This window comes from Typopeltis vanoorti, chromosome 10, assembly GCF_054136105.1.
Source record: "Typopeltis vanoorti isolate ZY-2024b chromosome 10, IOZ_Tvanoo_1.0, whole genome shotgun sequence".
Lineage (NCBI taxonomy): Eukaryota > Metazoa > Arthropoda > Arachnida > Uropygi > Thelyphonidae > Typopeltis > Typopeltis vanoorti.
In genome coordinates, this window is record NC_143558.1 from 47,717,699 (window position 1) to 47,730,071 (window position 12,373).

Genomic DNA, 12,373 nt, shown 5'->3' on the forward strand with positions numbered 1-12,373 from the left:
ATCGCACCAGAGCAACACATGGATGTCCATTCACTGGCAAGCAATGACTCTGCTCAGGAGTGGAATGCCAGGGTTACCCAAGATGCTATAAGAGCATCACAGTGTAAAATATCGTGAGAAATAAGTTTTGTTTAAAGAATTTTCGCTAAATATTTTACAATAAATTTTGTCTATAATAATAAAATAAAAGAATGTACTTATTTAGTTGCAATAATATAAAATTGTAAAAGTATAAATGCTGTTGCACCTGCACGGCAGAACTCCAGTGCATATGTCGAAAGAAAATTATCGAGGATTGACCTGATGAAAGTATCTACGTGTATCACTAAAGAAATCAGACTTTCCTCTAGAGATTTGCTAACAAGTAAGCCTTCATTTTGTTTGCAGTATGTAATACAATTGTAACTAAAAATCATAATAGAAAGAAAGAGGTTATTTGTTAACTGGCGGTTATATGTGAACATTTTAATAAGGGAAGGAGTTGTTTTGTTAAGGTTGTCTAATTCATAAGATGCTTGAAGTAATGTCTGAAATAGTCTTATATAAATAGCGAATGTGTTGGAAAAAAATTTAGTGTAATATCCTTCCTAGAATAATTGTGCATGCTTATGAATTCAATTGTGCCATAGAAGATACTTTTATGTCAAGCAAGATTGAGTCATTCTGCTAGTGAAAGTATTACTGTTTATGTTGTTCAGATAACAAATTAATTTGTGATTTAAAGTGCATTTTGTTTAAGTTAATAAATAACCTCTTTCTTTCTATTATGATTTTTTCTATGCTCTGTATTATATCTTTGACTTAAAAATAAATGTTTTGTTTTTATAACTACCTGGTTCTCATTCCTAAGCCACTGCACCATCCCAAAAAATATTGACGAACCTGCGGGAGTAAATTATAACAGCGAACCACGACTTGCATTTTAGAAATTTGTATAGAAGTGTTAGATTAAATTTTGTCTTCTTCTCGCCCTGACTTTCAAACAAAATTATATCAATTAAGTGACACAGTCATTAAGATAAATACATTTCTTAATTGATATTGTGCAATTGCTCAGGGACTATCACATTAGATAGATCTATAAAACGAGGTCTAACTAGCAGCAGAATAAAAGGGGCAAGAAGTAATGCTAAGTAAGGAAATAGATAGACAGATAGATAAAGGAATAGATAAAATGAAGAAGAACGTAGAATATTACAACAGTAAGCCTTGGGTCCTGCCAGTCTTGCCAAAGCAGAAAACAAGGTAGTGCAAGATTCCCCTTCTCAGATATCCATTGGTCACACTGCATAGTAGCAACCACAAACACAGCAGCAAGGCATTGGATTCCAGAGATTGTAGTCTGCAAGATAGGATAGTAAAAAAATACTCAGGAAAAGTAGAGTGAAGAACATGGGAAGAAAAGCAAAGAAAAAGAAGAAGAATGAAAAGGGAAAGTACCATCACTGGGAGATCCCCTCCACCATGAACAGGTGCCTCACAGAGAAGGACATGTCATTGCAAACATACCAGTAGACAAATGAAAACTTGTAAATATATGTGATCACAAACATAACAGTAAATGAATACATTTCATCAAACCACTTCCCTACAGAGCATGAGTATTATTGTCTTCAAGTGTGGTACTTCTTAAACTCCTTTGATAAACTCTTGGATGTAGAAAGTTTTTCACTTGGTTACTGAGTAAATTGCAAAATATTAGAAATTATATTCTTGTTTTAATCCTTTACTCACGTATAAACAAACAGAATATGCACGTGAAGAAACCTTCACTAGACTGCTTATATTCAGCACAATATCCAACCAACAAGATGTGGGTTTGAATCCTACCACAGGCATGGATGCATGCGATTGTCTTTAAGCATTAGATGAATTTCATCACCTGGTACGAGACCACTACCCTGCTTAATGGAGGCCTGAAGTGACTTGAAAAAGGTTTGTTTGATCTCTAGAGCAAGCTTTCTGGAGCAGGGAAAAATGAAAAAAATCCATAGCCCATTCACAGTACTAATGCACAATAGATTTACAATCATACATGGGTAAGAGTTGCATAAAAAATAAAATGAAATAACACACACACACACACACACACACACTGCTTGGAAAGAAGTGAATGGACACCATACTGTCCCACCTTAATAAGATGTAGGAACTCCTTTCACAGCGATACCTGCAGCAAACCTATGGGGGCATACTTTCCACAAGCATATGATAATGATCATTGAAGGCTCTTGGGAGCATCATATTCTTCCAATTTATAATGTCTACAAACATGGTAACGTTCATATCCAAACACCACACAGTTACAGCAGCAGCTTTATGACTTGGTGGTGTCTTGCTGAAAGAGACAATGGTCAGTTTCACACCACAAAAAAACACCACCAAGTAGGAAGCATTACATTGTCCATAATGTTCAGATACCTCTCTGAGTTCAATGTTTGTGGCACCACAAACAAAGGCTTAAGGCCAAACCAGGAGAACCAGGACCACACCATCACACTGCCACCTCTGAATTTCATAGCCGAGGTTATGCACATGCACTCTTGTGAGAGACATTCACCAGGCATAAGCCACAATCCATCCATCAAACCCATCCATCTGCTCACTAGAGGGTGTAATGTGATTTGACACTCCATAACAATAGCTTTCCAAGTTTCCATGTCTCGCCTGTACATGCTCTTTGTACCACTGAAGATGACTGCATATTGGTTCAGGTAATGTGGGCTTGCATATTGCAGTCCCAAAATGGAAATCCATGTTGTGAGCCTTGTGTCTGAGTGTTTTTGTGCATATTCATATTCCAGTAAATACCCAGAATTCCGCATTCAATGTGTCAGCTGATGAACGATGCTTTTTACATATTATCCTTCATAGCACCCTACAGTGACATTCGGTGAATGTGATAGATCATTCACTGTAGGTAGCACTTACAGTTGACCTCCTGCACTTCCATCTGATTATAGTATCACTTATTGTTGAACTGGGATGGGCCATTCGTCAACAATTTGCAGATAGGCCACAACATGGCATCCTATCATCATAACACTTCTTTCAAACTATCAAGTTCCCTTCACCTGGACACAGTTATACTGACTTGGGAGCATCCTAATCCTGTGGCGTCCTCTCTTTGAGAGGGTTGCAACTGATTACTAGGGAGTATGATGCAAGGTGGTTTCCAGTTGTCTTCCTTGCAGTCATGTGTGTTCATGGGGTTTTTAAAATCTAAGTGTGTTCACTTAGATTTTTGAGTGATGAAAAATCTAAGTTACTGGGAGAAAAAATCCTCAAACCCTCCACCTCTGTATGAGACCAGTTAACTCACCTTTAGTCAGAAGAGACCAGATAAAGGTTCCTCACATCATGGACAGGAACCCAGATGTTTCTGACCAAAGGGCTGCGTCTAAACTGGTTGAGCTACGGAGGCTCTTGGGAGCATCATATTCCTCCAATTTATAATGCCTACAAACCTGCCACTCATTACATGGCATGATGCACCTTGCTCATGGGAGTGTCTGTTAACTTCTTTCCAAGCTGTGTGTGTGTGTGTGTGTGTGTGTGTGTGTGTGTGTGTGTGTGTGTGTGTGTGTGTGTGTGTGTGGAGAGAGAGAGAGAGAGAGAGAGAGGTGAGGATTGGATGTTTATACTAATATGCATTATGGGAACAGTCAATAATGCTTTGCATTAAAGGGATATCAAAGAAACTGATGGGAAGTCAACAGCTTCTATGTAGTGAAGACATTTTGCATTCACAAACTATGTTTGCTTATGCTTGGGTAAAGGATGAAAACAAGAATGCAATACCTTGTCCTTGTCTATTGTGTGGCATTCAATATCCAGAAATCAACAGGAGTCAATCAGCAAACATGACAATATCAAAGGTAATGACAATACTTGAAAAATGTTCTAATGAGATAATGTTCACATCACAACCAATGTATGATGGAGCCTCAAAGTGCAGGTAAATCATTTTTTCTAAGGTCTATCTTCCCATAGAGCAAGCATACTGTGGCAACTTAGTAAGTTGTAATGCTAATCTGCTGTATTCATGCATGTTCAGATAATGTTGTTTTTTTTTTAATTTTCAAGAATTTTTAAGAATTTTTGTCTTAATGCTGATTTATTGTAATTTTCATTTCTTCATTTGGCATGAACATTTCTTAAAGTCTTTAGGTGGCAGATCAGTTTCATCACTTATTTAGTATGAGACCATCATGTGACTTACTGTGGCTTGAAAAAGTACTATGGGTGGTCTCTAAAAGGCAACATAATAATAGAATGTAATAAGCTTCTAACTATGTTGGGTAGTTGGTTGTTATATTGGAGGATGAGATGGGGTGGGGTGGGAATGGAAGGTCCAGATCCTATCATAGACAATCTTTTAGACATGAAAAAAGAATTTCATGCAGTGATTCCATGAAAGAGGAGTGCTTTCTAGGTACAAAGATTAATGATGGTAGTAAGGTATTTAGGTTTCTTTTTGCAGGTATGAATGATTTGAAGGGAATATGGTATTAGGAATGATATGAAAAAAGTCACTGAATGTAGCAAAACAAAAGAGTGAGAAAATAAAGATAATGAATCTACCGTGGTAAGAGAGAGAGAGACGAGTTGCGAAGGAGGGCCACGATTGCAAATGAGTCAATGCTGAGTACCAGTAAGGCAACTGGGCATGAGAATGAACAAGAAAGGTAGTACCACAGGTAAAAAATCAGAATGGAACAATTAATATCATGGATAAGGGAAGTTGCAGGTAAATGGAGCAGCAGCATGTGTACACTAATGCCAGAATCAGTCAGAGCAAAGTGGAGGAGTTTTGGGCACTGGTTGCTTCTCCTCGGCATTGGTGAGGCATAGCCAACAGAAAACGACATAGTTAGTGGGATAGAATGCGAGACATAGTATTTTCAGGGATGACAAAGAGAAAAGGATGGAGGATGATAGGTGATGAATTGCAGCCAAAAAAGGATTAGTTATATGCACTACTTTCACAGCAGGAAATCTGTGAAAGTAGTACGTATGAAGCCATCTGGTGTGAGATAGAGGAGAACTGGACAAAATATACAGTTGTTTGCTGCTACAGGCTAGAAAATGCAAATGATAATGTGGATAGTAAGCACCCGCAAATAAGTTCAATGAGTGGAGGGCAAGCAATTATTGGGGGGGGGGCATCAACTCGGGTATATAAATTGGAAAGAAAAATATACACATGGATAGAAGAAAATGGAATTTAGGCTAAGGAGTAATTAATCAAGTCAACATCTGATTGAAGGTATCAGGGGTTTGAGAGTGCCAGGACATAGTAATTGCATCAGAGGATTTGTTTATAACTAAAATATTGCTTCCAAGTAGTGAGTGTGATCAGCAGTCTTGGCTTGGGAGGTAGCAAAATATGTTGAATTTTCAGTTAAGAAGCACATGTGGAATTACAGAGCTGTTAATTATGAAAAACAGAGATTGCTTAAGGCAGTGCCATGCCATAAGAAACTGCAAGGGTTAGATGTTTACAGTGTATGGGAAATGGTAAAGGGAGTGTCTGAAGGAAGTAGTAGAATACTGCATATTTACAGTCAGGAGGATAAATTAAGTGGAGTTAAATGAAGAGTAGCATCATTAAGCATGAGCTGCAAAAACAGGAAAGTTAGTGGAGGGAATTTAAAGGAAAGCAGTTATCAGCAATCACATAAGCAGTGAAAAAACACAGGCTGGAAGAATAACCAATATGGCAAGGAAGACAAAATCTGAGTATGAGAGGAAATTAGCAAGACAAGCAAAAAGTAATCCCAAAGATTTCTTTTGTTATGTGGCAGGAAGCATCATTAGCAGGCCATGAACAATGCACTGTCTGCCTGTTGTGATGAGTGAGAATTTTTAGCTTAAAAATAATAATAAATTCTGTTTCAGTTTAATCATTAGTTTTATTTACATAACACCTATTCTGTTTCGTGTTTTATTTGTAAATAGTTTTTTGCATGTTTACCTACTTATTGCATATATTGGAAAGCTGGATATTACAAAAACTTGTTTTGTCAATAATTAGTGATTTTGCCATAATAGAATATGACCAATGAGAGGATAGGATATGCATGCATCATTTTATCTTTAGACAGTGCTCAGTCACACTGTGGGATAACCAATCAATTGTGATATGAAACAGATGCACAGCAAACAGCAGTAATTAGCTTATTTCTTACCCAGAATTTGATTATTAATAGTAGATATTAAGACTTGGAGAGTTGAGAAAGAAATATTTATTTTCCCAAAACATTTCTTTATATTGATTTGGACCTAAATGTTTTTCAACTGTTTTCTGAGTTACCATTGTGTCATATGACATCACTAGCCCTGTCCATCTGACAATGTTTCGGAACTAGTCAGAATTTTGAAATGCACTAATGTAGAGACATTAGTGTATTTTGTAGACATATGTGGAGAACCTAAGTTTTTTTTTTTTTTTTTATTGAGAGTTGTCATGATAGTGAAAGTTTTCAACCTTACTTATAATGGCAGAGATGAAATTGTTTGCCTCAAGCCCCATAAAAGCAATTCAAGGCATGTTAGAGCAAAAACCTATGACAAATAGAATTATTGATAATAAATGGTCTTATAATGCTTATAAAATGAACAAATTGCTTCAACAGTAATAGTTATACAGAATTTAAATTAGCCATGACATTAACAAAAGCTTATGAACTGCTAAGATCGGGGATTAAACATGTGACTATGATAATAATAGCCAACAATGGTAGAGTACATCCAGGCAAACATCTGAAAAGTGAGGTAGATGCCTGACTGGTAAGCCAGTACAAAATTTTCCAAGCCCTGAACAATATGGTAGAATAATTTTGATAACAGTTGATGGTAGGGAGGTAACTGAAGAAGACAAAATACTTGAATTACTGAGTGATCTCTGCATAAGAGCATATTACTCAGGTATACTACAGTAATAAGAGTGACAAGGGCTGATATGGAAAAAATGAGGTAGATGAACTCGAGATACACAGGATATTACAGAACCTTGATGTGAATACAGCTATGGAATTGACAGTGCCTTTGGTTAAATTATTTACGTCTCGACTCTGGGTGGATCCCAGGGGATGTAAAGAGGGGAAAATATCTCCATTGCACATGGTGGCCCATAAGTCATGAAGGGGATTAAAAGGTGAATAACTCATAACTAATAATAAAAAAAAATCTCCAGATTCTGTATCTCATTATAAAAAAAAAAGACTTAAAAATAATTAATAAATAAAAAAAAAGAGTTATTAAATGTTTAACCCCCTTTGTGACTTCTGAACCGCCCTGTCTAAATCAGACTCCATGACTGAGGCAGCAAGTTATTAACCAATCAGCATCTCAGGAATAATGGTCAAAGTATTCAAGAAGTTGGCTAAGGGAAAAATCCAGGAATGGAAGGCTATATGGGGGGGGGGGAAGCATGGGTTTCTGTGAAGGGTGGTAGGTCATGCCTCAAGTAACTTACTCAATTTTCATAAAAAAAAAAAGAGCTTTAAGATATGTTCTCTTTCTTATGGTTATATCAGTCGCTTTAATATCATTTTTGCTCCAGGTGTTTATCAGAATTTTCCAGACCCCCCCGTAAGTCCATCTAGGTGGCAACAGCATAAAATTACCCAGATTCATACTTTATTGCTTAACAGCAGATGCAGCACTACAACTAAATGCATTCAGTTTGGTTTTAAGCCTATGAAAGGAAACCAGAACATCATATTATTGGACTGTTTTGGACTAAATAAATGATAAATGAGCATATGGGGAATCCAAGCCCACAGTCCAAGACTTGATTAAATTAACTCAGTATTGGAACAAAAATCAAACTACTAATGAACCATATGCAGCCAATTCTCACTATAGCAAAAACAACATTATAATTAACTAACTAAAAGTCTCAACCATCAAAGTCCCATAAGCACAATGCTAAAGGAAATTCACCATAGCAAATTGTTTGCTATAAAAATCTATTTCTGAGGTTTCCACCATCAGTTTACTATAAAAATAGTCTACTATAACTGAGTAATTATCACCATGGTCAAATTGATTCACATAACACAAAATTCCCAATCCTAGATATTTCTTTATATAAAAATTAAGACATTCAGGAAATATGGTTCATAATTAGAAAACAGAAACTTTGAAGTACTTCAATACAATGAAAATTGTATTGAAGTACTACAAATACCTCACACTTTTTTGTCTTGAGAGGCTGGACTTTTTAAATTACAGACAAGCAATAATTCACCACCCTACAATATTATCTTACTAAAGAAATAGTGTTTTGTTAAGACATTTATTATTTATTTAGTGAATATATATATATATATATATATATATATATATATATATATATATGGGGTGCTTAAGGGTCAAAGCTGTATAACGGAGAGGAGACCTCCACATAGCCTTTAAAGGAATGCAGAGAACCAACAAGGGTTTCTGACCTAATGTCCAATCCTCACCTTCTCGTGGTGCACCCTGTTGGGTATCTACCTGGATACTGAACGAACGAGGATGGGCTGGCAATTTGGGATTTAGCCGACCAAATTGTATTCTTATTGGTTAAACCAAAATAAAAAAATGATGGTACAACATGACAAAATTTCATGCCAGCTGGGGTGTTGCCTGGTTAAACAAGGCCCACGTTGTTTTTGCCAGGGAACCAGGGCGAACAGCAAAAAGTCAGCTACTGGAACAAATCTGAAAACATACCCCAACTCAACATCACCAGAGTTAGGGATCGATACTATCAACATAAGAAGCCTGAATTGCAAAGAAATGGAGCTAGCTGAGGAATTAGATAAGCACAAGATCGACATAATAGGGGTGACTGAAACAAAAAAGACAAAAACTGGTGAGATCTTTCTGAGCAATACATACAAAATGTTATATTCAGGCAATGACAATCAAGGAAAAGAAGGAGTAGCCATAGTATTCAACACAAAAGGTGAGGCTAATCTTCTTGAATAGCAGGCAGTCTCAAGTAGAGTGATGTGGGCAAATATGAGAATGGGGAACTGGACAATGAAACTTATTTGTGTCTATGGTCCCACAGAAGGTTCTACTAAGGTAGAAGTGGAGGGATTTTTTGAGGCTTTAGAAAAAGCAACTGACACAATGAAAAAGGAAAAGTTGGTCCTTGTTGGGGATCTGAATAGTAGAGTAGGAAATGACTGTCAGACATGCAAAAATATTTTGGGAAAATTTGGAGAAAAGAGCAAAGCTAATAATAATGGCAAATACCTGTTGGATTTCTGCTCAGGACATGGACTGGTTATTACTAACACCATGTTCCAACATAAAAATGTGCACAAATTCACATGGAGAGAAGAGGCAAGGAATAAGAAACGTCTCATTGACTATGTCATTGTTGATAGTGATGTTTTCTCCCTGGTGCAGGACACCAGAGTGTACAGAGGATTTGAAATTGGAAGCGATCACTATTTAGTCTTGAGCAGGATAAAATTGAATTTCATATTGAAAAGAATAACATGTAAGAAAGTTTTAAAGCGAATAAAAGTTGAGTAGCTCTCAGATGTGAACTGCTGACTAATATACACAAAGATTATTGAAGAAAAAATGAAAAAGTTTGAGAACAGGAAAAAACCTTGGAGATTCAGTGGCAAGCCTTGAAGAAAACCCTGATTGATTCAGCCAGAGAGGCATGTGGTGAGGTTGTCTGCAAGGATAGAAAAATCAAGACTCCACAGTGGACACAGGAAGTTAAAGAGGCAGTGAAGGAAAAGAAGAAATCATATCAAAAGTTCCTGGCAAATAAGTCAACTTTTGCTCTTATAGAATACGGAGACAGATGTAAGAAAGCGAAACACTGTGTAAAACTAGCTAAACAAAAGTCATGGGAGGACTTTGGCAAAAGAACATAGAAAATAAATATCAAGAAGGTGGTAAGATATTCTGGAAGATGTTGAAGCTTAGAAATGGAAGAAAGAGTTGTAAAAGAAGTTAGAGATGATAAAGTTGACATGAAAAAAGGAATAATAGATATTCTTGAAGTATGGAGTAATTACTTCAAAAAATTGCTAAATACAGTCAGGAATACATATCCATACTTGAAGTAGAAAAAGCCATCAAAGGCTTGACATGTGGAAAGGCAGCAGGGGTAGATGATATTCGACCAGAAATGCTGAAGTATGGTGGTATAAGAGTCTTACAGTGGCTGCACTGCATAGTTCAGAAAGCCTGGACAGAGGGACAAATTCCCGATGATTGGAGTAGAGCTCTAATAGTGCCCATATATAAAAAGGGAAATAAAACTGATTGTGAGAGTTACAGAGGTATTTCTCCACCGAGCGTTCCTGGCAAGATCTATGCAAGTATACTTGAGAAACGGTTGAGAAGAATTGTGAAAGAAAAGCTTGGTGAAGAACAAGCTGGATTCAGGCCAAATAGAGGCTGTCAGGATCAGATCTTCACTTCACGACAAATAGTTGAAAAAGCATGGGAATATAACAAAGATCTGTATTTTAGTTTTGTCGATCTGGAAAAGGCATATGACAAGGTGCCAAGAGAGAAGCTATTCAATACGCTACAGTTATATGGTGTCAATGGGGCATTATATCAAGCAATACTTAGGCTGTATTTGAGTTGTAAGTCGCCAGTTAGAATTGAAGGATATACAAGAAGATAAGTTAATGTTAAATCTGGTGTGAGACAAGGATGTACATTATCCTCTCTGTTATTCATTATCTTAATGGATCACATTATGAAGGAAAGTGGTATTAAACATGATATCAGAATTGGAGATGTTAATGTCAGCTCTTTGCTTTATGCGGACGATGTTATACTTCTGAATAAATCTGCTACAAGTTTGCAAGATTCTCTGACTAAATTGAATAACTGTTGTAATAGATATGGTATGAAGGTCAGCATTAAAAAGACAAAGACAACATTGAAAATAGGTAGAATTGTTGAAAATGTCAACTGTGTTGTGAACGGGGAATCTGTGGAACAAGTAAAACATTTCAGTTACTTAGGCATGATTTTTAGTGAAGATGGTAAATTAAATATAGAAATAGACAACAGAATCAACAAAGCTGGTATGGTGGGAAGTCGATTGAATAAATTTATATGGAATAAGAGAGAAATTAGTCACAACACTAAATTAGCTGTATACAAGACAGTGTTCATACCAGTTTTAACTTATGGATCTGAGAGCTGGGTCAGAAGTAAAACACTTGACCAAAGACTAAAGACCACAGATATGGGAGTCCTGAGAAAGATTAGAGGCATGAACAGATGGCATCAATGGCAGTATCATATTAAAAACAAGAGTATTAGGAAAGAATTTGACGTTGTCATCCAGGAATGTGTTAGCAGAGCTAATCTCAGGTGGTATGGTCACTTAAACAGAATGAGAAAGGAAAGATTAGCAAAACAAGTGTTCTCTGCCAGGTTGGTAGCAGAACGACCCAGAGGAAGACCAAGATATAGGTGGATTGATATGGTACAAAGTGCCTTAGATGATAGAAATATAAGATCTGATAATGTTGGAGTCTTGACAAGTAATAGACTGATTTGGAGTAAAATTATAGATAGGAAGTTAGTAATGATGTAAATTTTTCATGTAGTACTATCATATCCTGCACACCCCTTGAGGGTACATGTCAGGAATTTGATGACACACACACACACACACACACACACACACACACACACACACACACACATATATATATATATATATATAGAAAGCAGGAGTTACCAAGAAGGAGTTTTAGAGAGCTTTTATGGACTTCAAATACATATACAAAAGTAGTATTCTATGCTTAAGTAAATTTGGAATTTGTATTGTTGTGCAGAAGTAAAGTAACACCAAGAAATTAATAAACCTAGTTTCTTGGATGCTGAAAGAGGTAATATTTGTAATGACTCTTTTTTTAGAATTTGATCACAAGAAGGGAATCTAATTCTATCTAGCACATCTGGGTATTACTAAAAGTAAGCATGAGGGATCAAAAAAAAAAAAAAAAAAAAAAACCTATTATTATCCTTTTTGTGAAACCAATCAGGACAAGATTCATAAAATTAAAGTTAAAAAAAGTTATACAACTCCACTGAAAAATAGTTGGAAGATAACAGTATTTAAAGAGATAGAGGTAGAGATTATATTTTTATTAATCCGTATGATACAAAATTTATCTAATGGGAAAGAATGTAGTTTTGTTATCAGGGCTATAAGTCCAGTCTATGGACTAATAGCCATGAAAAAGGCTAGTGTCATCATCGAGAGGTATCTGTAGACTAGACTGAACTTACATCTCTCTTTCTCTCTATGTAATCTGTTTACATGAACTGTGTAAACATTTCTTGTATTTTTTTTTTTTAAATGTGAATCCCACAG

At 36.2% G+C, this 12,373-nt stretch overlaps 1 protein-coding gene across 1 annotated transcript in view; it reads right to left on the minus strand.

Moving 5' to 3' along the window:
• Window positions 1-12,373, minus strand: part of kst (spectrin beta chain, non-erythrocytic 5 kst) — a 687,893-nt gene that overhangs the window by 277,627 nt on the left and 397,893 nt on the right. The gene's annotated exons all lie outside the window — the stretch shown is intronic.